This window comes from Sturnira hondurensis, unplaced genomic scaffold (genome assembly GCF_014824575.4).
Source record: "Sturnira hondurensis isolate 20B ecotype Veracruz unplaced genomic scaffold, ASM1482457v3 Scaffold0016462, whole genome shotgun sequence".
Taxonomy (NCBI): domain Eukaryota; kingdom Metazoa; phylum Chordata; class Mammalia; order Chiroptera; family Phyllostomidae; genus Sturnira; species Sturnira hondurensis.
This window is the reverse complement of record NW_028089093.1, coordinates 5,055,982-5,082,849: the sequence shown is the minus strand read 5'-3', so window position 1 is coordinate 5,082,849 and position 26,868 is coordinate 5,055,982. Positions and strand designations below refer to the sequence as shown.

The following is a 26,868-nucleotide window of genomic DNA, read 5'->3' as shown; positions in this document are numbered from 1 at the left end:
TAAAGATTTTTAACGGCGACAAAATGTCCTCCCTCTCCCCAAAGTAACTGGGAAATGAGAAGTGACACCCAAAAATCTTAATCCAGTCAAGGCATAACTTAACCAAATATAAATATGAAGTCAAATATTTCACATACTTTTGGAAATACAGTAGAGACTTTTTAGGAAGATAGTTATTTTATTAACATATACATGTATATTATGACTTCCTGCAGGATATTTCAAAAGTGAGATCTAATTTGGTTGAATCTAACCTATTGGAAAAGAAGTAATTCGAAGCTAAGATAAATAAATTAAATTAAAAAGACAGAGTCAGATATCTATGGAATTTTAGATGCTTTGAGCCAGCATGCAAAGGCTATAATAGCACATGACTTAGGACAAAGAAGTCCTGTTTATAGCAAGTAAGAAATGCACTGATCCAGCCAAGCAAGGTCTGTAATTCCTCCCCTTGAGTGTGGGGCTGAATTAGTGATTTGCTTATAACAAGTAAAATATGACAAAAGTGTAGCTTATCATCTGAGATTAGGTTACATAAAGATCATGATATCTGTCTTGGATGCCCTCTCTCAATCTCTCACACTTTCACTCTAAGGGAAGTCATCTGTCATGTTAAGAGAAGCCTCCCAGATGTACATAGCAAAGAACTAGAGATAACGTAGCAAGGAACTGACCAACAGCCAGCAAAAAATAAAAGCCCTCAGTCCAACATCCCAAAAGAAACTGAATTCTGCCAAGAACCATGTGAGTGAACTTGGAAGTGAACATCCCAAGAGACTCAAAACCAAAGGCATCTAGTATCTCTCACAGAAAATGTGAGATAATAGATTTTTTAAGCCTCTATCTTTTAGGAATAATTTGTTGGGAATGGCAGATAACTAAAACAAGAGGTGGGTTTGAAGTCCTACAGAAGAGCTAAGGTAGGACTCCCAGTTACAGCTTTACACTGACTCACTGTTGGAGAAACATATCTGTGAAGTGTGCAGCTCAGAGGATTGGTCCTTAGACAAAGGGTAAGAGCTAAAGATTAAGGGGTAACTCCCTTGCAAGTACCCAGTAAAGTGAGAATTTACTTCTAATTTTGCTCAAAATAGATGCATTGAAATTTCTTTGTAAATAGAAACATTTAGTTGCACCTTGGAACTACCTGTTCTAGACTGTATTTTTTTAATCAGAGAAGAAAATGGAGAACTATCAGAGGAAAATATAAACCAGAAAGAGATCTGTTCCAAAGAGCTTAGCCTTTGAGAGAGTCCCATACTTGGGGTTTGTAAAACAAAAAATAAACTAAAATCCAAGATCCAGTCCACTATAGCACCTATTCTGTGCCACAATTATCATTTTATCTGTCTCCTATACTAGATTATGAGAAATTTAGTTAGAAATTGGGACTTATTTACATATGTATCCCACCACATTTTTCAAGGTGTGGAGCACAGTAAACATTCAAGTATTTAGTGAATAAATATATCAATGAACAAATAACTCTAATGGACTAAGGTCCCTTATACAACATGCATATTGAATTTATCAGATTATATAGGAATGAGATATCTCAGGTTTTGAAGATAACTAAAGAGTTTCTCATCCACTTTAAGTTGGTATAGGCTCACTACTCCCTAACTCTCATGGTGATTACAACTAAAACTCCTGCAACAGAGGACTCTGCAAATAAATAAGAGCAGGCATATTGGGAAAGAAAATTAAAACTCAAAGAACACTCTGTATAGCAGTTTCCTAGCTTCAACTTGAGGGTAGCCCAAATCCTGTAACTGTGCAGCAGGGGTGGACATAAAGTCTCCAAGAGAAAGACTCTTTCTGAACAGAGCATGAAGTAGCAGCGTGCCTGAGAGAGTAGGAGAAATCTCTGTTGTGTTTTGTTGGGTTTTTTTTCCTTTTCTCTACCCCAGCCTTCCCCAAAGCAAACCCCAGTGTGAGGGAAGTGATGACAGTTGTGGTCGAACAGGCTCCTAAAACCCTGAGAGACGGCTCCTATCTCCACCCAGACAACATGAGAAAGGGCTTGTCTCCTAGACCGAAAGACATGGCGGGAATCCAGGGCATTTCTTTCTCTCTTTTTTCTCTTGCCCCTGTGCCCCAGTTATGTGAAGTGCACGATAGTGTGGAGAGGCTCAAACTACAGAGAAATTGCAGATATGTAGTCAGGGGACTGGAGTGAGAGATTCTTGGAGGCTGGAAAATTCACAGGGGAGAAAGCTTGAGTCTTTCAATCCATGTATCTCCGTAGAATCGCACGCAAGTCTCAGGCAGCCCCAAGAGATGCACGCACAAGAGATCCACACCAGCACAGTGAAGGCTTTAGAACTGAACTAGAGAAATACCCTGACTTGGGTCCCAGAATGGCACCCAGTGGGACATATTTCTATAATGGCTTTAAAAACTGAACCATCGCCCACAGAAGATAGTCATGATTTGTAGTCTGAACCTAACCAAGCTGATTGCCTGTTAAAACAGCAACAACAAAATCAACCATTTCCAGCAGACTTTTATAGGACTCAGAGGCTCATATTGTAATTTTCAAAATGTTCATGATAGAATCTAAAATTACTAGGCATACAAAGAACCAAGAATATCTACCCTAAATAGCTCTTAAGAGAAACTGCAATCACCAGATGCCTGGAATCAAGTAGAAAGGTTAAAGAATGTAGAGGTCTCCTGTAAATCTATAATTATGCAAATTTATTTTATGACATCAGCATTTTCACAAACTAAGAATGCTGAGATGACTAATCTTGGATAAGAAAGCCTCTGGGCAAAAGTAGAAGGTGTATGAACCACCAGAACCTGCCACTCTCACACCCCACGGCGCCGACACCACAGACCGACAGGTCCAGGCCGGCTCCAGGGCTTGCCAACTCTCCAACCCTGTGTAGAGACCTTAAGGAGCCTTCTGTAACTTCTTGGTATTAGTTTTTTAATTTGTGAAGTGGAGATAACAGTACCTTACTTGAAGGTACTTAAAAGAACCTGCTGTGAGGATTGAGAGTTAAAACACATAAAGCAGGCGGATCCTGGGAAGACCCCAGCGCAGAAAGAAGCGGGTGGGATCGCTCACGTGCTCCCTTCTCTCAGCCGGCTCTAAGCTCTGATTATGCAGCAGGCAATGTGCTAAATGCTGTACAGGCTTCACTCCATTTTAATCCTCACAATTTTCAAGTAGGTACTATTACTGTTCACATTTTTTCAGATGAGAAAATTGGATTGGCTCACTTTACATTTGCACATACTCACAAATACACAATACACCCCACCAATTAGGTCACATGTCTTACCTTTAACTCTGAGTTTTCTTGTCTTCCTGAGTAGCATTGTATAGGTCTAACCCCTCTGTTATATATTGATTTGGTAGGTTAAATCTCAAATGAAAACCCAATTACCCTTGTTTTAAAATTTCTCGAGTGGCAACACACTGTTACTGCCATGTGCCACCTACCTGACTATTGATCACCTTTCCCCCTTAAATATGTAAATTTCATGGCTTTTCAACCTGCCTGGATGCAACCTCTGGGCCTCATGATAGGCAAACCATGGTTCATGTGCAGAAATCTGGTCCAGTGGGTGTGCACTGCAGTCGCTAGTAGGCACTTTCAGAGGCAGTATGGGGACAGTTTTCAGTGACCATTTCATGTTGCAGTGACAGAAGCACAGTATTAATAGACAAATCAGACTCTTCCTGGCATTGGGAAGCAGACCTGAGTCCTTTGGAAAGTTTTCTTTAAGAAAAGTTGATCAATTTTCTGTACTTAATGCCAATGGCTGTGTCAGCATTGCTGATTGGAAGCTAAATACATGATTTCATAGCTATTCTGGGAAAACATGAACATACTGGAAATAGAATGAGGGAGGGTATGAGAATGTAGACCAAAAAATGGAGACAAGCCAAACTGTTAATGACTTTCATGTGTCTCAGCAGAAATTATTTCTCATGGTCTCTGTTGATATAGTTAGAATCTAGGGATGACAGATTTCCAAGTACGGATACTTAAGAAATGATTATAAGAAGTTATCTCTTGCTATAATTAATAAGAAAATCTAAGGTCTACTTTAAAATAAATAATGATTATTCAACAAATTTTACTGACCAAATTTTTGCATTGGTAGAAGGCAAGAACTCATGAAGGTAGAACTCTTATGAGAACAAATTAGATATGAGAACTTAATAACTTCGGGAAGTCCTTCAGAACCAGTAAGCAAGACAAAGAAGCAGAAGTTAGAGAGCAATGAGAGCAGAACTGCTCCTGAAGGTTCAGGAACTCAGACCAGTTATTTCAAAGCTGTAACACAAAGTTTGATTCCAGAGCTCCAGGAGCCTTTAGGTAGTGAGATGGTAGTAAGTGCAACTCACTGTGATGACATCCTGACAATACTAACATTTATTGAGTACACCCAGAAACTGTACTGTTTTACATGGAGTATTTTATTTAATCCCCACAACTGTATGATGCTTTATACTTTAGAGATGAAAAAACTGAGGTCTTAGGTTAGGAAACCTGTCTAAGATACTGGGCTAGGTACATGTTACAGCTGTACATGTTTCTGGATATGAATCCAGGAGGAGTCTCTGGAGCCCATGTCCTTAGTCATTAAGCCATGCTCTTCTCACACTAAATAAAGTAATATTTTCCCACTATTCCATGCAATGTACATATTTACTTCTGCTACACTACAAGAATATTAGTAATAGAAAAAATATCTTAGATGAGTTTCCACTACTTTAAAAAGTAATACCTGTAGTTTCAAGGACTATAGTTGATTAAATTAATCAACATCTTAAAGGACTTACCATAATTTTTATTGCAATATTGTTCCTCTTCCATTGATTCCATGCATTTCATGGATATTCATTGATGGGTTTAAGCCAAACAGCCTACCACATTATCTGGTGATAGTAATTAATTCAGGAAAGGGCACATGATCCAGTTCAGGTCAACGAAACAAGAGATGTTTGTTGGAAGGCTTAGAGAAGAGAGCATCCTTGTTCTCCTGCTGAAGCTATATGGAAGGATACTTGTGATTTTTCTGATTGGTGGGGTATGTGAATGTGAGGCCTAGAATTGCAACCATAAAGAAAGTAAGCCTGAAGATTAAATAAAGACATAGAGAAAGGAAAAGCCAAGAGAATCGCTGATGAATAAAGAGCCCTATGCCTGGAATGCCTCCTCAACTCTTCCATTACAACATTACATAGCAAAGTTCCAAGATCACAATGATGTAGTTATATAGTGAATCTGCCCAACAGACATGTGTGACAATATCTTACATCATACACTTAACATCCCTGATAGAAAACAAATGCTATGTCGTCTGTAAAACATACTAAGGTCCTTGCCACACTTCACAATCATGGTTAACAGTCTTCTCCTTTGTGCCCACACACTTCTGTTCCCAATAGCTGAATTATATTGTCATCAAGCCAGTTGGGTTTGCTCAAACCTGTTTGTTCAAATTGGTCTTATCATTATGAATATGTGACTCAGATAAATATCACAAAAGTTGATGAAATATACATAAAAAACAAAGTTGTTTCAATAAAAATTAATTTAAGTGTTTTAGAAATGCTAGGTAATAAAATCAAATCATATTTTCTATTCACTTTAGTGACTCAATAAAAATGAACCACTAAAACTATTGAATTAGATGTCATAAAATTAGATGTTAGCCAGGCATTCCAAAATACAGGTGAAAACTTTTTCATAACATAAGAGCTTTCTCTCAACTCACTTCACAAGTGTTTTTAACTTTCCAGTCTCTTTGGAGAAAGCAAAACTGAAAGACATAAGTGGTGACTACTGTGTGTACACCTGAAAGAGATTACAAACTCCAATCATGAGATCCATATGCAAAAAAGAGCCATGACTCTCTTCCAAAAGTTTGATGAATAAACACACATTTCTTTTTAAAATTTTAATTACATATTTAAAATATTGATTTTTAAAAGAGTCTGAGAAAAAGAAAAAGGAAAAGAAAAAAATTTTTAAAAAGATTCTAGGTTTTAGCCTCATTGCTGATTAGCTCACCAACTGTCAGTCCCAGTGTGCCAGGTAAAAATGTTTGTCATGTGCAAAAACAAGTAAAGCTGCACACTTTACTTCCTTGGGCCGAGCAAGTGCTGTGGGCCCAAAATGAGAGGCAGCAACCAAGAGTGGATTATCACAAACAAATTCAGCTTATCCTGGAAGTGATGGTGGCTTATAGAGTCATACTGTCCTCTATTTTACATGCTTGAGAATTGGAATAATGTCTCTCTCATAATAGGTGATGAAAAAATTCTTATGAAATTCTTTTTCCTGGAGGTATGCTACTCTTATTGCAGACTGCTATTTCATCAGCTGGACATCCCTGAATCATTATAATGATAAACTATTTCTATACTCCAAAGGATCTGGGATTAATTATTACCACTTTCTAAAAAAACATAAAGTAACAGATAAGGCCAATAAAAATGTACCCTACTTATGATTTCTTCATTATATGCAGCTTCTTTCTAAATAATTTGTCCTACCCAGACAGAATCTTTCTAATATACTAATTTGGGTTGGCCAAAAAGTCCGTTTAGTTCTTTCCGTAAAATAAAAGACACATTTTTCATTTTCACCAATAACTTCATTGACTTGGATATTTTGAGTATGTAGGCTCTCTCACATGGTAGAATGTTGATTGTTTTCATTTAATGTCTCAATTTGATTGCTATCAACTTCAACTGGTCTACTGAACGATGGAGCATTATCCAGCAAGAAATCTCCAGCACAAAATCTCTCAAACCACTTTTGATACATTCAGTCACTCACAGCACCTTCTCTATACACCACACAAATCTTTTTTGTGTGTTTCAGGTGTGCTTTTACCTTTCTTGAAGTAATAAAGCATACTATGTCAAAAACGTTGCATATTTTCTGTCATCTTCAATGTTAAAGTGGCTACACAAAAAGTTAATAATTTTGATTTTTTTAAAAAATGCATGCTGATATGACAGCTGTCACAATACAACCTAACAAAATTGTTTCAAATGAAGTTAATGACAACCAAAAGCCGCAAGAGCTATCTTACAGGAAAAAACAAATGAACTTTTTAGCCAATCCATACTAAATGCTCTAATTTCAATGTACTTATCTCACTTAATGTTGAACTATTAAATAGCTACAAATTGATTTTTCTGTGTTTCCAGAAAGGTCACATTTATTTTCCTTATACTCTGAAAAAGGAGGCCACATGCAGACAATGGTACACTTACTGACACGTACAAGTTGCTGAAATAGAGTACCTTTTCTTTAGTGTTTTCATCATCTATTTTATCTATTAATTTTTCCTATTGATTTGTATCCATTAGCTAAATATCTGAGTTAAAATTTAATGTTCTGGGATAGGTAATTTTCAAAGGAACTAAAGTAGTATAGAATAGAATGAAAAGATTCTCATTTCTGAAAAGATTTATTTACACTTCCTACCTCCACGTCCTCATCCCCATCCCCATGTTTCTCAACCCTCTAGAATTTGGCTTCTGCACCGTCATTATCATCACCAGTGAGCTCCATATCATTAAATTCACCTGATATCTTTCAGTCCTTGAATTACATTACTTGATCTCTCAAGGCCTTCAACAGCTGGACCAATTATACTCTCTTTCTTTGAATTTTTTTGACCCTGCTCTCTGCTGGGGTCCTCTACCTAACTACTCCATCTTGTGCCTTCATTGCAGGTTTTCCTCTTCCACTTGGCCACTAAATGTGGGAATCCCCTCCCTATGAGTCCTAGATACTGTCTTCATCTCACTACTCACTTCCTTCCTAGGAAGTTTCACATACGCACAGTGGTTAGATTATTCCCTATTGCATCAACTGTGGCCATGCAGATAGATCACAAATTTATATCTTTGGCCTAGAAAGCCATCTAAGCCCCAGACCCAGTTACCAACTGCCTACTTGTAGCAGACACTGAGGAACAAGGGTCACACCCCACACCCCTCAAAATAGCCATCCAGCTGCAAAGAATGTGGTGGGCTGACAGTTTATTGGTCCCACCAGGGTCCATCTCAGTTTAAGGTAAAGTCATACTGTTCTTAGGATGGCCCCGAGGCAATGAAGATGGATCAGAGTAGTGGCACAAAGACTTAACCCTGTCCACACAGTGCAAGTCCCCTCTAACAGGTAATCTTTGTTCCATAACTACCCACAGGGCTGACAGAGACTTTGCCAACTCTGTATTGTGGTCTAATGGCTCTGCCTTCCCAGTCCTGCTTCTTCCACTTTTCATTCACAGATGTTACTCCTCAACAAACCATTTCAACTCTTAACCATCTCAGCATCTGCTTCCTGGGTAAAACAATATTTTATACCAGTTTTGCAAGAAAGCATATGTGACCCCTGGTTGGTATGTCTCAGCTCATTGGAGCATTGTCCTGTAGAACAAAGGGTCACAGGTTTGATTCCTGGTCAGGGCATACACCCAGGTTGTGGGTTTGATCCCCAGGGGGGTGCATACAAGAAGGCAACCAATTGATGTTTCTTTCTCACATCAATGTTTCTCTCCTCCTCCTCCTTCTCCTCCTTCTTCCTCTCTCTCTCTCTCTCTCTCTCTCTCTCTCTCTCTCTCTCTCTCTCTCAAAGCAATGAAAAAATGTCCCTGGGTGAGAATTTTTTTAAAAGCATACATGAATAGATAAACAGAAGTGAATATGAAGAGTAAAAATATTTGAAGCACATATTAACACCACCAGAAAGCACCCACTATGGAAGAGGCACTAAGCAATTTAGATAAAATCAACTGATTGGCAATGTTAGTCAGACTTTGTCAGCAGCCACCCTAGTGATGGACAACAGACACAACAGTGAAGCAGTCGAGGCAGCAGCAATGGGGACTACGCGTGAGTATCTACAGCACAGACTCCCATACTGCCTCTGAATGCCTTATTGTCCAGCAACAGAGACCAAAGCTGTGCCCATACTGTGGCCCTAGTCTTGGAGGAGACCACCTGGCCACTTAAGGAGCAAACTGAAAGGGCCAACAATTTTTTCTCATAGGAATAGATACCTATTATCAGTATGGATTTTTTTTCTGCCCTTCCGGACTCAGCCCTCACTATTATGCTTGACCCATAGGCATGGAATCTCACACAACACAATATCTGACTAGATAACGCACCTCACAGCAAAGGAAGCACAAGAGAGGGCCCATGAGCACGGGATACACTGGGCATATCACACACTTCGCCACTCAGAAGTTGTCATCGGATAGAGTAATAGAATGATCTTCTAAAGATGCAGCCGAAGCACCAGCTTGGAGGCAATATTCTGTCAGAATGAGGCATCACTTTTGTAGGAAGCAATATGTGTTTTGAATCAGAGACACTTACATGGTTCTGTACTTTTGATAAGGAGAATACATGGGTTTGGGAACCAAGTATGGAAGCAGGAATGTCCCTACTTTCTATCACTCCCAGTGACACACTACAGGGCTTTGAAGCTGCCCATTCTCTCAACTCTGGACTCTGGTGAAACAGCAAGGATCCTATTGAACTAAAAGCCACAGATGCTACCTGGACTCTTTGGGCTCCTTGTGTCCAGTGAGTATCAGCCAAGGAGAGAAGCCATGATCTCATGGTGGGTAAGCGACCATGATAATCAGGAGACATAAGGCTCTGTGACATATCACAGCATGGAGGAGTAAGTGTGAATTGCAAGGTGTCCACTTGGGTGCCTCTTAGTTTCTCTCTTTCCCAGTCCTGACTATGAATGGGGAAGTGTAGTGACCCTAGCCTGAGAAGGGTATGATTACCAAGAAATCTGACCCCTCCAGAATGATAGTGGGGGGTCAGGCCCACCAGGCAGCCCACCAAGACCAGCAGAAATGTTCTCTGAGGCTGCAAGGTGATTCTAATTGAGAAAAGTAGAACTGAGTGATCAAATGATAGGCATACTAAATTCAAAAGAACTTGTATTATATGGGTCAGTACCATATTTATGTTGCAAATAATTTACTTTCAGTTAAAGAATGGCCTCATTCTCCTTAAGTCTTATTGATGTGAACTTATTTGCTTTTATTTATTTTTATATATAACTTATAAATTTACTGGGGATTATTAATGTACAAGATCTATGTGCATAGGGACCTTAAATCTAGTTTTACGGTTGTATTTATATAGTAACATTTGTCATCACTAGAGGATCCACAGAAATTGATTTCTTTGAAAGGGATTTGCTTGTAAATTACTGGGACTTGAGGAAAACTACATAACATTAATACTTGAGTGACAGTCTATTCTCCTTAAATTTCCTCTGAATCAGAATACAGTCAGCTTGGAATATGAGTTAACACAGCTCAGGGGGAATTGCATGTCTCCGGGGGCAGGCCAAAAAGATGTGATGGGCAGGCCCCACTATCATTTCTGCCCTAGTAAATTTTCTAAATCCTCATATTAAAGATATATATAATTTGTGAGCATTTGTTACCACTGAATGAGTGTTACTCAGCATGGGAAGTTTCACGTTCTCAACATAAACAAGACTAGAAGGAGATCTGTTCTTGCATCCATCCACATGGACTTCATTCTCTCATGTTATATTTAAGAATTTCAGCCCTGGCTGGTGTAGCTCAGTGGATTGAGCATGGGCCTGTGAATCAAAGCATCATGATTCGATTTCTAATCAGGGCACATGCCTGGGTTGTAGGCCAGGTTCCCAACTGGGGGTTTGCAAGAGGCAACCAATCGATGTTTCTCTTGCTCTCTTTCTCTTTCCCTCTCCCTCTCTCTAGAAATAAATCTGTTTTTAAAAGAAATTATTTTTTATTATTATTTACTTATCTTTAGAGGGAAAGGGAAGGAGAGAGGGAGAGAAATATCAATGTATGGTTGCCTCTCATGCGTCCCCTGGAGGGAACTGGCCTGCAACCCAGGCATGTGCTCTGACTGGGAATCGAACCACGATCCTTTGGTTTGCAGGCCCATGCTCAATCCACTGAGCTACACCAGCCAGGGCTAAAAATAAATATTTTTTTTAAAAGAGTTTTGTTCAACTCAATTCTGACAGTAAACCTCAGTGTATTCTCTCACATATTGGAGAATGTGATCCTTTCAAAAATTCAAATAATGCTATAATCACCAATAAGTCAACCCATCAAATACTCTATTTTGTACTTTCATTATGGGAAACTGAAGCCTCAACCATTTAATTATGGTCATAAAATGTCACTGAATAGTATGGCCCCATAGCCAAGCTACTTATTTTGGCCATCTACAAACGGTTCAGACTATGGCGCCGAAGAGGCTGGGTGGGAATCTATATCGCCTCACTGAACAGGTGCGCATGTTGATAGACGTTTCCATGGAGAAAGGCTGGAATAAAAGGAAATTACCCAGGTTTGTCTTGTCAATATGAAACCAGCAAAACTCAGGGGAAGTTACCTAAATAAGTAAATAAACACATCAGTTTCCTATTTTCTCACCTCAGTGTTGTGAAGGAAACCTAAGCCTCAAACCTACATAGTGACCAGCAGAAATCCTTGCTGAGAATAATACTTTTAATCTCAACAGGAACAATAAAATTTAGGATGTGTGGACTGGACAAAACAGAGTAGGATCATCAAAACCTCCTCTCTTTTTTTCCAGAAAAAAAAAGTATTTCAGGCAAATCAATGTCTGGACTCTTTTCCTAAAATCAATACATTAAATTACATTAAATAAAAATTAAAAAGAAACAAAACTTACAATGGGCACCTGTTAGGAGGTCCTTTCCTTTATGAATTTCCCATGTGTGGTCATAATATCCCTCTGTTTCCTGCTGATATGTTCACCCCAGAATGAGAGCAGGAAGCAGATGGTAACAGTACAGGGATACTGGTATGCCACCAACGCTTACACACCTGTGTAATGTGAGTCACATGGACTAGAAGTCTGAAGAAAATGTGCTCACATGCACAGCAGTGGTGGGAAGAAAAATGACTAGCAAGGAGTGACTAGCTACTCCTTCAGCTAGCAGCAGGGTGGCATTACCTTGGTAAATTCCTCACATGGTTGGCTGTCGTCCTTGAAAGCTCATGAATCTGATTTGCCCATACACGGTGTAGCATCCCACTAACCCAGCTCACAAAGGTGGATTNCCTCCTCTCTTTTTTTCCAGAAAAAAAAAGTATTTCAGGCAAATCAATGTCTGGACTCTTTTCCTAAAATCAATACATTAAATTACATTAAATAAAAATTAAAAAGAAACAAAACTTACAATGGGCACCTGTTAGGAGGTCCTTTCCTTTATGAATTTCCCATGTGTGGTCATAATATCCCTCTGTTTCCTGCTGATATGTTCACCCCAGAATGAGAGCAGGAAGCAGATGGTAACAGTACAGGGATACTGGTATGCCACCAATGCTTACACACCTGTGTAATGTGAGTCACATGGACTAGAAGTCTGAAGAAAATGTGCTCACATGCACAGCAAAAAGTGGGAAGAAAAATGACTAGCAAGGAGTGACTAGCTACTCCTTCATCTAGCAGCAGGGTGGCATTACCTTGGTAAATTCCTCACATGGTTGGCTGTTGTCCTTGAAAGCTCATGAATCTGATTTGCCTATACATGGTGTAGCATCCCACTAACCCAGCTCACAAAGGTGGATTATGTAAAGTCAAATTCAAGTAGATTAATTTGCAAAAGAAAGTGTCTCCTGCCACTCAATGCTATGGCCTACACATTCTTTACCTATAAGAAGAACACTGCATGGGAAGTTAATTTGTAATCCAAAGATTTCTTGGGGATTATAAACAGAATGGTTGGTGTCAGTTCTATGCTCTCTCTAGGTCAAGGTCTCATGTCCCTAGGGCACAGTGAATCTTTCTGATTTTTCTTTTTCTGAAATTTCAAGGCCAGACAAGACTCAACACCATCTGACTGACGTGTTCTTTCTTCAGCTATTAAATATATTCAGCCAGGTTACAGTTTAAGGTTACCTGCTGGACAACCATTCTGTTGCTATTTTGTCTTTGTGATCCTTTTAAATTTTTAAATCTCAAAAGGGAATCTAAAGTACTGAGAAGAAAGGAAAAGCTCACCTCACCCCCAAATATTCACAACACATAGTAATCTCGAATCTCAAACATCCCTCCCTTTTTAGTCTTCCCTCATATGTCACCAAAGTAGCATCTAGGTAAAAGACTGTTTTAAGTAGAAGAGCATTTGTAAAGGAAAAGGAAATAACTGAGAAGTGTTAGTACTTGGATGTGGGATACCAGTTTATTTTAGCCCTAGTCAGTTTCCAGAACAATATATCAGATGCTCAAAAACAAAAGATGAAAATAAGGATAACAAAATCAAGAAGAGGGCCCTGACCTGGTGGCTCAGTCAGTTAGAGGGTCATCCCAATATTCCAAGGTTATGGGTTCAATCCCCAGTCAGGGCACATACAAGAATCAACTCTCTCTCTCTCAAATCAGTAAGTAAATATCTATAAAATTTTTTTGAATAAAAAAAAAACAAGAAGAGTTAGAAACTAGAAAAGTAAAAGAAGTCACAATTCATGAATAGTGAAACCTAGAACATAGAGTCTGTTGGAAAATGGGTGCAGGCAGGAAGCCAAAAAGTCAGAATAGGACTAGAGTTCACCCATTGGATATTCCAGGAAGCACCTTTCATATCACTGTATAAGTGAGCAATGCCTGCTGGGGGTTGACACACAGGTGCATAGAGTTCACAGAGGCCTTGGACGTGAGAAGAACATCAAAAGCCCAGATAGTCAAGAATAAGAGACTAAAGAGGGAAGGGCAAAACTGGCAGGACAGAAGATGGGAGGCCACTGTGTTACAAAATGGACCCTCAGGGTGAGGGTGGGGTGGCAGCAGATACTGTTATCAAAACAAGCCCCTCCCCCAGGGTCTTTTTTCACTGTGGGTTCCTTGCCTGCCGCCCTTAGGAACTGTGGCTCTCAATGCCAGAGTTTGGTAAAAGGAAAGAAACTATTTATTTAAAAGTTATACAGGTTTAGAGTAATGGCAGAACACTGCCATTAAAATCCCAAAGTCCCTTAAAACACCCCCAAACACACAGTCCTCCTGTCTTCCCCCCTTTACCCAGTCAGGCCAGTCTCAGAACATGCCACTCAGAAGTATTGTACTCCAGACTCCACTCTAAGAAGACAAACAACCCAATTAAAAAGTGGGCAAAGAACTTGAACAGACATTTCTCCAAAGAGGAAGTACAGAAGATCCAGAGACACATGAAAAGATGCTCAATATCATTAGCTATCAGAGAGATGCAAATTAAAACCACAATGAGATACCACTTTACACCAGTCAGAATGGCCATCATAAACAAAGCAACAAACAAGTGTTGGAGGGGTTGTGGAGAAGAGGGGACCCTAACCCACTGTTGGTGAAATTGCAGACTGGTACAACCACTGTGGAAAACAGTATGGAGTTTTCTCATAAAACTAAAAATAGACCTGCCCAGCAATTCCCAGCAATTCCACTGCTAGGATTATATCCTAAGAACCCTAAAACACCAATCCAAAAGAACCTATGTAACCCAACATTCATAGCAGCACAATTTACAATAGCCAAGAGCTGGAAGCAACCTAGGTGCCTGTCAGTAAATGAATGGATCAAAAAACTATGGTACATATACACAATGGAATTCTATGCAGCAGAAAGAAAGAAGGAGCTTCTACCCTTTGCAACAGCGTGGATGGAACTGGAAAGCATTATGCTGAGTGAATTAGCCAGGTGTTGAAAGACAAATACCATACGATCTCACCTTTAACAGGAAGCTAAACAAACAAAACAAACAAGCAAACAAAACAAAAACAAAGACACTGAAATAGAGAACAGGGGGACAGTGATCAGAGGGGAGAGGGGAGGGAATTTCAGGGGAAAAAGTGGAAGGATTTACAGGAACTAATATAAAGGACACATGGACAACAAATAAGAGGGGTGGAAATGAGAAGGAGGTGGGGAGCACTGGGGGAGGGTGGGCTGGGATGGGAGTAAAAGACAGAAAACTGTACTTGAACAGTAATTAAATTTAAAAAATTAAATATGCTCCAGAAATAAAATAAGTGTTCTTAGATAAATGGCTCCTAAGTTTTCCTATTAAAAAATAGTTACCAAGGTCAAAAAAAATAAGAAGGATTGTCCCCCAGAAGAAAAAGAACAGAAGTCCGAAGCTCACTTCTAGTCCCTCTCAATCATCCCTGCTTAGCTGGGCGGGTTTTCCTCAGTCTCCAGCACCATCAGCTGTGTCACCTGAACCTCCAGTTCTTAATCCAAAACCACACGGCACCTTCCCATGGCCCACCAGGGGGTCCTTTCACCCCTTTCCTTCCCAACAATGTCTCACATTGTCCTCTCTCATTGTCCTGTGTTACCCTCCATCCCTAGCCCTGCCCTGTCTCTCTCATCCCTTGAGGTGGCCCACCTCTAGTTTACACCCCAGCCTGGAACCTCCCCCATAACCCATTTCCAACTCCTCCGACAATCGGCTACACCCGCCAACACTCCCACAGTTTTCAGCCTTTTTGGGCTTCCATAGTTAGTCCTGGCAGGTGTGGCCCCATGGCATGGAGTGAACCATCTCCAAGCTCTCATACAGGCACTAGAACCAAGCAGAGCTGCTTCCCAGTTATGTCATGGGTCCATGTTATGCACCCTCTAGCTCCATTCTGACTGAAAAACTAGTCTGCTGTTATTGATATACAAAATAACCTTTTTTGCATATCAAGTATGAAGCTGGCCCGCTAAATAACTCTCAATAGCCCTGCTCCATGAGGCCCTTCGCCCAGCGAGGCCTATTATCCTATATTCCGGAACACCCCAAGTTCTGGACCCTGTTGCAATTGCTCTCCAAAAATGACTCTAAAAATCCAAATACTATCTGTCTTGGCAAGCTTTTCTATTGTTATGCCAAGGTAAGAAATAAATGACTGGTCTATGACAACAGATTAAAGCAAGTTACATACCCCTGCTGAAGTGAGGTGGGTGGGGAAGAGAGTAAATCCCAATAGAAAGAGGTGTTTACAGTTAAGATTTCATTCCAAGTTTCACACTTGACCTAGGATGCTAGCTCCAATATTATATTCTGATTCATTCTGATGCACCATTGAAAAAAAGCTTTGATGGCCAAACGATAGTTGAGAAGCGAGTAGAATGTATTCCCATCCTGGGAATTTACAATTTTCAATAATTTATAATTAGTCATACATAAAGGACTAATGTAGTTTATTTAAAGTTAAAATTATTTTATAGCATTAATATTCTGTGCAATATGCCTTTTGAATAGGCAATTATTGCCATGTGAAATAACTACTTAATTCTCCCTCAGGACTGAGAATTTCCCTAAACATTTAGGTTTAGAAATACTAAACAAGATGAAAGAGAAAGAGATCAGGGTAAGTGTATTGGCTGAGAAATGGTTTAGGCTGCTACAACAAGGCTCAACTATAATGGCTCAAAGCCATTTAGATTTTAACCTCTTTCTCCTTCCTCTCGTCTCTCCCTTCTCTCTCTCTCTCTCAGTCTCTCTCTCTCTCACTCACACACACACACACACACACACACAAACACACACAATTCTAGAGACACGCAGTTTCAGGAACTGCATGGTCCTACAAAGTTGTGAGGAATTTACACTCTATCTGTTTGTTCTGCCATCCTTATCTCAAGACTTCCCTACTCAATGTCACACAATGGCTGCCGGGAAAGGACAAGACAAGGCTTACAAGCCTCTCTGCAGAGCTTATTTTCTTCAATTGAATTAAGACTACCATACAATGAAATGTACAAATCTTACATGTACAATTCAATGGGTACGCTCCATAACTGCATATATCATTTGTTCTTTCTTCTATTTAAAAAAATTTTTTACTGTTGATTTTAGAGAAAGAGAGAAGAAGGGGGAGAGAGAAAGAGATCAATTTGTGTTCCACTTATTTATGCATTCATTGGTTGATTCTTTTTTTTATCCCGAATGTGTTTATTGGGATGGTTCCCCACTCATCTTGATTCGGAGTATTTTTAGTGCTGCTTCCCTCTACAGGGGCATCCTTCTTGAAGCCTTGCTTTTCCTCCCATAGGCCAACAGAGAACAGTAGCGCAGCCAACACACAAAACTACCATTTTTGCATAGCTAAACAGTGGTGAATTTACAGCATCCTGAGCACTTCACATCCATGGAGGAGGGACTGGGTCTCTGCACCAGGAGCTTCTTCTTGTGGTTCCTCTTCTCTTCTTGAGAGGGATGAAGGAGATCCTTTGCAAGAGGCATTTTGTGGTGGGGAGGCCATCACCCCTGGAAAAAGTCACTAGTTTATTCTTACCTGTGCCCTGACCACGGACTAAACCCACAACCTTGGCATCTCAGGATGGGACTCTAAGCAACTGAACACTAACTAGTTGACTCTTCTATATTTTTAATATAGAAGAGACTCTTCTGTAGAAGAGTCAGCCAGAGACTGTTCTATATTTTTAAATGTTGCTAAGCAGTATTCCAATGTATGGATATACCACAATGTTCATGCACTCTCCTGCATTATTTCCAGCTTTGAGCTGGAAATAAATGAATAAAGCTGCATAATTATTTTTGTACAAGTCTATTTGTGAAGATATGTATAAATTTTTATCCACTGAGAGACCTGGTAACAATAACATAATAATAACCATACCTAGTACCCAATTCTTGATTTCTAAGTACCACTCTTTACTAAAGAGGAACCAGAGGTTCTTGGGGAAATAACTGATTCAAAGAATGGGGTTAAAAAAATACAAGATGAGCCTGGAATAAGAGGTTTGTTTATTTGTTTGTTTACTTACTTCATAAATAACAATTTAAAAATATTTTTTAGAATCCATAAAGATCAATAAGGAAAAAAAGAAAGAAAAGAAACACCAAGAGAAAGAAAGGAAGAAAGGAAGGAAGGAAAAAAGAAAAGGAAAGAGAGAAAAAAGAAAGTTGATGAAAATGTAGTATTGACATAGTCCCAAAGAATTTCGCCCATAAAAGTTACTAGTTATAGTGAGAGAAAAAGTAACTTTACAATGGAAAAGCTGAAAAACTTTTATCAAGTGATTAAAGTGAACATTACCAAAAAATGGTATGGCAGGCAATGCTCCCCATACAAGATGTCCACATCCTGACTCCCCAAACCTATGAATCTGTTACCTTAGATAGGAAAAGGGATTTTGCAGATGTGGCTAAGGGTCTTATGATGGGGAGAGTATCCTGGCTTACCCAGGTAGATCCAATGTAATTACAAGGATACTTTAAAGTGAAAAAAGGAGTCAGAGAAGGAGATATGATGAAAGCAGAGCTCAGAGTTATACGGTTCCTGGTTCTGGAGATAAAAGAGGGCTATGTGCTGAGAAATGCGGGCAGCGTTCTAAAAGCTAAAAAAGAGAAACTATCAGATTCTCCTCTACAGCCTGCAGAAGAAACGCAGTCTTGCACTCATTTTAACCTGGTGAACCCATATCAGGCTTCTGATCTCCAGAAGTTAAGATAAACTTATGTGGTTTTAAAGCACTAATTTTGTGGTGATACAATGAGATGAATCCAAATTTTGTGCCACCTAAAAGGATGCAATGAGAGGAATTAGGCATCATTTCTGTGGTGTTTCTGACAAAGATACAGAACCTAAGTTTAGTCACAAGGACACATTAGAAGAACACAAATAGTGGAATATTTTATAACGTAATCTTTTATCTTCATTAATATTAAGGTCATGAAGGTCAATTAAAGACCAAGGAACTCTTCCACATTTAAGGAGACTAAAGAAAGATGACAATTAAATACAACATTTGATTCTGGACTGGATTCTTTTCCTGTAAAGGATATATAAAGACAACTGATGAAACTTAAATGGGGTCTGAAGATTAGATAGTAGTAATATATTGATTATGATCATATAGGAAATGGCATTGTAGGAAATACACATGGAAGTATTCACAGCTATAGTGCTTCATGTCAGCAACTTACTCTCAAAGGGTTTATGAAAAAATTACATGGTACTTGCAACTTTTCTGTAAATTTAAAGTTCATTCTATTTTAAATTAAAACAAAACAAAACTATGAAGAAAAACCTATATACATGGTATGTTTAAGTCTTCAGAATCCCATGAACAAAGAAACTTTCTAGTGTGAGTTAATCTGTCCAAGGACAGGTAACTAGTAAGTAACAGAAGGCAACATTAAATCACAGATGTAAACTTCTGACCCAGATTTCTCCCTGCAGGAGACAATTCTATTACATTATTTTGGGTCATTTTCAATTGTCCAGTTCTTCATCTCAAAAATTTCAGATGTTTCTGTTTTCAAAGTTGAGCTTGAATCTAGTGTCTGATTCTATTCTCTTTATGTTACTCAAAGGAGATTCATGGAGACCTTTGATCTCTTTGGACTTATGTTCTCCAAATCCAGTTTCCCAGTGACACTAGGGAGGTGGCAGGGTTGAGGTGAGGGGTTGTGAGAGATGAATTAAAGGAGGATATTCTCTTTCCCCTCAATTTAGGGGATTTTAGCATACCACTTTCAACAATGAATAGATCTCCCACAAAAAAAAAAATCAAAAAATACTGCAGCATTGAATGACATTCTAGATCACAGGTGGCAAACACCTGGCCTACAGGCTTAATTTGGCCCTCCACCTAGTTTTATCCTGCCCAGCACCTTGTTTTTACCTGGCAGCAGTGCTGAGCTCCTTCCCCCTAGTTAAGGAGCAGTTACATTTATACAGTCCTAAAACTACATGTGGCCCTTTGAAGACAACCACAAAGCTGATATGGCCTCCAATGAAAATGAGTTTGACACCCCTGCTCCAGATCAAACAGATTTAATTGATATTTATGGAACATTTCACCCCAAAGAAAATACACATTCTTCTCAAATGCACATGGATCATTCTCAAAGATAGATCATATGGCAGGACACAAAAATAGCCTTAATAAATTCAAGGGAATTAAAATCATATCAAGCATCTTCTCTGATAACAATGGCCTGAAATTAAAAAACAAACTCAGGGAAAAAAAACTCAAAAGCATTCCGATATATGGAGGCTGAATAACATGTTATTAAATAATGAATGGGTTATCAATGGGATCAAGAAAGAAATCAAAAAGTACCTGGAATCAAATGAAAATGAACACACAACAACCCAAAACCTATGGGACACAGTGAAGGCAGTCCTGAGAGAAAGTTCATAGCAATACAGGCAGGCCTACCTACCCCCCAAAAAGAAAAATCTCAGATAAACAACCTAACCCTACACCTAAAAGAACTGGAGGAAAAACAACAACAAACAAATCCCAGAGCAAGAAGAAGGAAGGAAACAATCAAGATCAGAGCAGAATTAAATGACAAAGAGACTAAAAAACCAGTTCAAAGAATCAATCAATCTAGGAGCTGATTCTTTGAAAATATAAACAAAATTGACAAACCTTAAACCAAATTCATCAAGGAAAAAAAGAGAGAGAACCAAAATAAGTAAAATAAAAAGTGAAAAAGGAGAAATAACAACTGACACCACAGAAATACAAAGGATTGTAAGAAATTATTATGAACAACCAACCACATGCCAAGAAATTGGACAATCTGGGCAACATGGATACATTTCTGGAAATATATAATCTTCTAAAACCAAATCAGGAAGAAGCAGAAAACCTGAATAGATCCCTAACAACTATGATTTGAAGCAGAACTAAGAAACTACCAGCACATGAAAGCCCTGGACCAGATGGCTTCACAGATGAATTTTACCAAACATTCAAAGAATACCTATCCTTCTCAAACTAGTCTAAAAATTCAAGAAAAGGGAGGACTCCCAAAATCTTTTTGTAAGTCCAGTATTATCCTAATCTAAAAATCAGGTAAAGACAAAACAAAGGAAGAAAATTACAAGTCAATATCCCCAGTAAGCATAGATGCAAACATTCTCAATAAAATACTAGCAAACCTGATCCAGCAATACATTAAAAAGATCATACAACATGATCAAATGGGATTTATTCCAGGTATGCAAGGATGGTACAGTATCTGCAAATCAAAAAATGTAATACGTCACATAAACAAAATGAAAGACAAAAATCACAAGATCACATAAACAGATGCAAAAAAAAGCATTTGATAAAATCCAGCACTTATTTATGATAACATTCAGCAAAGTGGGAATAGAGGGAGCATATCTCAACATAATAAAGGACATATACAAGAAACCTACAGGCAATATCACACTCACTGGGCAAAAACTAAGAGCATTTCCCTTAAAATGAGGAATTAGACAAGGGTGTCCACTTCCACCACTCTTATTTAACACAGTACTGGAGGTCCTAGCCACAGCAATCAGGCAAGAAGAAGAAATAAAAAAACATCCAAATTGGAAAGGAGGACAAAAAGCTGTCATTATTTATGCAGACAACATGATAGTGTACATAGAAAACCCTATAGGCTCCACCAAAAAAAATTACTCAACTAATAAGTGAATTCAGCAAAGTAGCAAGATACAAAGTCAATATTCAGAAATCAATGGCTGACTTCTGGCCAAGATGGAGGCATAGGTAGACACACTGTGCCCCCACACACAATCAAAAGAAGGACAATAACAAATTTAAAAACAAAAAACAACCAGAACTGACAGAAAATCGAACTGTATGGAAGTCCAACAACCAAGGAGTAAAAGAAGAAACATTCATCCAGATGAGTAGGAGGGGCAGAGACAGGCAGCTGGGCAGAGAGGACTTTTGGCAAGGTGGAGGCTGGTGGACCTGGCAAGGCAGCAGATTGCAGACTGGATGGTCCCACATTTGCATGCAGATAAAACAGGAGGAACAATGGGAGAGTGAGATAGACCAAGCAACCCAGGGTTCCAGAACCGGGAAATAAAGCCTCAAACCTCTGATTGAAAACACCTATGGGGGTTGAGGTGGCAGTGGGAGAAACTCCCAGCCTCAAAAGAGAGTTCATTGGAGAGATCAACACCGTCCTAGAATATATACAAGCCCACCCACCAGGAAATCAGCACCAGAAGGACCCAATTTGATTGTGGGAAACAGGGGAAATGACTGAAAACCGGCAGAGAGCAGAGCAAACAGCATTGCTCCGTCTCAGACCCCTCCTCCACATAGAGCATCACAATGCAGCAGTGTGGGCTGCCCCTCCCTGGTGGACACCTAAGGCTCTGCCCCTTACTACATAACAGGCACATCAAGACAAAAAAAAATGGTCCAAAGGAAAGAACAGATCAAAGATCCAGAAATAATACAACTAAGTGATGAAGAATTAGCCAACCTATCAGATGCACAGTTCAAAACACTGGTAATCAGGATCCTCACAGAATTGGCTGAACATGGTTGCAAAAATATTAGATGAAAAAATGAAGTCTATACTAAGCAAAATAAAGGAAAATGTACAGGGAACCAACAGTGATGGGAAGGAAACAGGGACTCAAATCAATGGTGTGGACCAGAAGGAAGAAAGAAACATTCAACCAGAACAGAATTAAGAAACAAGAATTCAAGAAAATGTGGAGAGTCTTAGGAACCTGCCGAACAACTCTAAACAGTCCAACATCTGAATCATAGGGGTACTAGAAGAGGAAGAGCAAGAAATTGTAAACTTATTTGAAAACATAATGAGGGAGAACTTCCCCAATCTGGTGAAGGAAATAGACTTCCAGGAAGTCCAACAAGCTCAGAGACTCCCAAAGAAGTTGGACTTCCAAGGAAGAACACACCAAAGCAAATCATAATTACATTAGCTAAGACTAAAGATAAGGAGAGAATCTTAAAAGCAGCAAGAGAATAGAAGACAGTTACCTACAAAGGAGTTTCCATCAGACCATCAGCTGATTTTTCAAAACAAACCTTGCAGACAAGAATGTTTGGAGGAATAAACTTTCCCTTTTGCCAAGAGAAATAACGGCGGGGGGGCAGGAGGAATGGGACAAGTGTAATAGCATAATCAATAAAATATATTAAAAATTTTAAAACAGAAATCAATGGCATTTTTGTACACCAACAATGAACTATCAGAAAGAGAAACTAAGAAAAAATCCCATTTACTATAATAATAACAACAACAAAAATAATAAAGTACCTAGGAATAAATTTAACCAGGAAAGTAAAAGACCTCTACTCAGAAAACTACAGAATAATGAAGAAAAAAATTGAGGAAGATACAAATACAAATAAATGGAAGCATATACTCTGTTCATGAATTGGAAGAATTAACATCATCAAAATGTTCATACTACCCAAAGCAATCTATAGATTCAATGTAATTCCTATTAAAACACCAATGGCATATTTCACAGATCTAGAACAAATGTTTCGAAGCTGTATATAGAACCAGAAAAACACCCTGAATACCCTCAGCAATCCTGAGAAAGAATAACAAAGTTGGAGGGATCACATACCTGATATTAAACTATACTACAAGGCCACTGTAATCAAAACTGTCTGGTACTAGAATAAGAACTGACAGATAGATCAATGGAACAGAATAGAGAACCCAGAAATAAATCCACGTTTCTGTGGTCAATTAATATATGATGAAGGGGATACAAGCATACAATGGAGTAAAAATAGTCTTGATACAGGGTGCAGCCAAGGGAGGGGGGCCAGAAAAGATTTGGAATGGTGTCCAGAACTCAAAATGTACAGGAATATTGGAGAAAATATTCCCCCCTCCAGGTGTCAGTTGGGGGAAGGGACAAATGGAGCAGAGCCATTGAGAGCTGTTTTGCATAGCAACAGTTTTGCAGCTAACCTCTGGAATGGTCATTTAACATATCTATAACCTTTAACTGTTTTTGTAGATATGTTAAATAGCTGTGGCCAAGTTTTGGGCCAGGGAGAAGTGGGTGGCGGCTACCCAGGCTGAAATTGGGGGCTGCTTCTCTGAGAGAGTGCCTGTGTGAGAGGCATGTGGCTTTAGCAGAGTGAGGAGCCCCTCTGGGCCAGGTGAGGGGGAGAGCCACGCTGTTTTGGAAAGATGTAGACCCCTGTATCCCTTAGGAGGGAGAGCCACACGGTTTCAGCAGAGTGCAGACCCCCTCTTGTCCAGGTGAAAGGGAAGACCATGCAGCTTTGCCAGAATGGAGATCCCTGCGGCCAGGTGAAGAAGAAAGATGCCCTTTTGGTGGAGTGCGGCTTTGGTAGAAGAGGCCCACGCGGCTTTGGGGTGCGCCCTTTGGCCAAGTGGCCTGGAAAGCAGGAGAGACTTTGACTGGAACTTGGTACAAAGAACTCTTGCCAGTGGAAGGTGCCGCATGACTTTGGATTAGTTGGAGATCCTGCCTAGACAGGTGACACAGCTCACGTGCCAGCGACCTGAAAAACGGACGTGTGCTCTTTTCCTGATTTACGGTACCCGGAGTTGGGACAGTGGGAGAAGGGCGCGCTGTGTGTGTGTGTGTGTAGGTGTATACCCTTAAAAACTTTAATATTTTAATGAAGGCATTAGGCCTAAATAGCATTAAATAAACATTTTGTTTCCTTTTCACAAATCTCTGGCATTGAGAGATGTCTTTCCAATTGGCGGCGGACAGAAGAGCCCAATAGATATTAGTGTACCATCCTTGGGAGGGGCCCCTGTTTTCTGAAGCAGTTTTTGGCATCCCTCAGTGGGCCAAGTATTGCCCCCCCGCCCTCAGACCCTTGTTCGGTAACAGTCTCTTCAATAAATGGTATTGAGAGAACTGGACTGGTACATGCAAAATAATGAAAATAGATCACCAACTTCCACCATATACCAGAATAAACACAAAATGGATAAAATACTGAAATACAAGTTATGATACTATAAAGTCCTAGTGGAAAACACAGGTAGTAAAATTTCAGATAGCAATCTTTTGCTGATGTATTTCCCAGGGCAATGGAAATAAAGGAAAAAGTAAACAAATGGGACTGCATCAAATTAAAAAGCTTCTGCACAACTAAAGAAACTATTATCAAGAAGAAAAGGGAACTGACTCTCTGTATAAAAAAACGTATTTGCCAATGATATATTGGACAAAGATTTTATGTTCAAAATATATAAAGAGGTCATACAACTCAATCAGGAAGACAAACAGTCCAATTAAAAAAAAGGCACCTGAATAGACACCCCTCCAAGTTGGACGGACACACAGAGTGCTCACAGCTATATGAAAAAGTGCTCAGTATCACTAGCCATCAGAGAGATGCAAGTTAAAATCACAATGAGGTATCACTTCACACCTGTCGGAATGCCATCATTGACAAATCAATAAACAGCGAGTGTTGGTGGGAAGGTGGAGAAAAGGGAATACTTTTACACAATGGAATAATACTCAGCAGAAAGGAAGAAGGAATTCTTACCTTTTGAGACAGCATGGATGGAACTGAAGACTATTATGTTAAGTGAAATAAGCCAGTTGGTGAAAGACAAATACCATATGATCTCACTTATAAAAGGAATCTAATGAACAAAATAGACTAATGAGCAAAACAGAACTAGAGACATGGAAACAGGGAACAGACTGACAGCTGCCAGAGATGAGGAGGTGGGGAATGAGGAGGGAAGGGGAAGGGACTAGTCAGAGAACATGTATGGATGACCCATGGACATGCACAGTGGTGTGGGGATGGCCTGTGGGAGGGGTGATTGGGCTGGGTGGAGGAGGGCAAAGGGGGGAAAACTGGGACAACTGTAATAGCATAAACAAGAATAAAAAAATAAATGCTTTTCAGGACATTCTCCCCACCCTCCATTTCTCCCCCAATAAAAACCCAAAGTGAGGGTTTTTTTGCAAAATATTTTTACATTCAATTGCAAAATATTTTGGAATGCAAAACATATTGTGGGAGAAAGAACCATTATATTTCCTTCTCCCCAACCTAAGAGTATCTAATGATACAACCCATATAGCATTATGCAATCTTTAATGTATTGTAAAAAGTCACTTGCATTATGACTTTTCCATGTGAATATTTAAAGTGCCCGGGTTTCCAGTGTTCCCTGAACATATTCTGTAAGATTGTGGCTCTAATTTAAAATTCTTCCATTATCGTCAACAGCTCATCTAAGTACTGATAGCTTAACCACGGAGCATATGCTCTTCATTCATTCTTGTTCTGAATAATGATTTGAGTAAGAATGTATCAGTTACTAATTTGCCATTTGTCAGAAGGTATTTTTGTTCATTTATTTAACTACCAAATCTCTAGTCTGGGGCTCATACTGAGATGTTTTAACATAAGTACACTTTTGATTCACAAAGCTAAATCGCCCCTTTTCTCCCCACCTCTCCCACCATCCTCTATCCCTGCTGATCTCTTTACTAGCTCCTTCCATTCTGTTGCATCTCTGTTCAATTGTAAAAACTCTCTGCACCCTCAAACTCTCTAAAAGTATTCTTTCGGTGATAATAACATAGTCAACATCTTGTTTTCCCTGATGATATCTTCAACCATGAAATCTGTTGCAATGAGATGATAATTCTTATTTTTTGCAGTTCATATGAAAAAGGGTTAAGACTTTTCTTAGTTCCAACTGCCCTTTAGTTGTCCTCATGCATCTTCCCCTTTTCATCTTCCATGCCTTATGCCATCTACTGCTTATACTCGTGTGGACTGGATTTCTAGGCTGCTTTGACCTGTGATTGATGGGGGCATATCCCAGGTGTGCAAGAGCCAACTGAAATAGCTTCTCACCACCAAAGCTGAGAAATTTAAGCAACAAAATAAAAAGCATTATTGGATTGTAACCCGAAGTATATGATAAATGTCCATGAGTCCATACTAGTACAAATAAATCATTGACTAAATTAATAAATGGGAAAAAAGAAATTTATTAATTTACTCTCCCATGCAGTTATCCATATAATCTATGTAAATACTCTACCCTCCACTCCTTAAGTATGGGCTGA

General features: G+C 39.3%; 1 pseudogene; it reads right to left on the bottom strand.

Annotated features, from left to right (window-relative positions):
* Window positions 1–16,953: 16,953 nt before the first annotated feature.
* Window positions 16,954–17,277, bottom strand: LOC119000915 (40S ribosomal protein S27-like; annotated as a pseudogene).
* Between the last annotated feature and the right edge of the window lie 9,591 nt (window positions 17,278–26,868).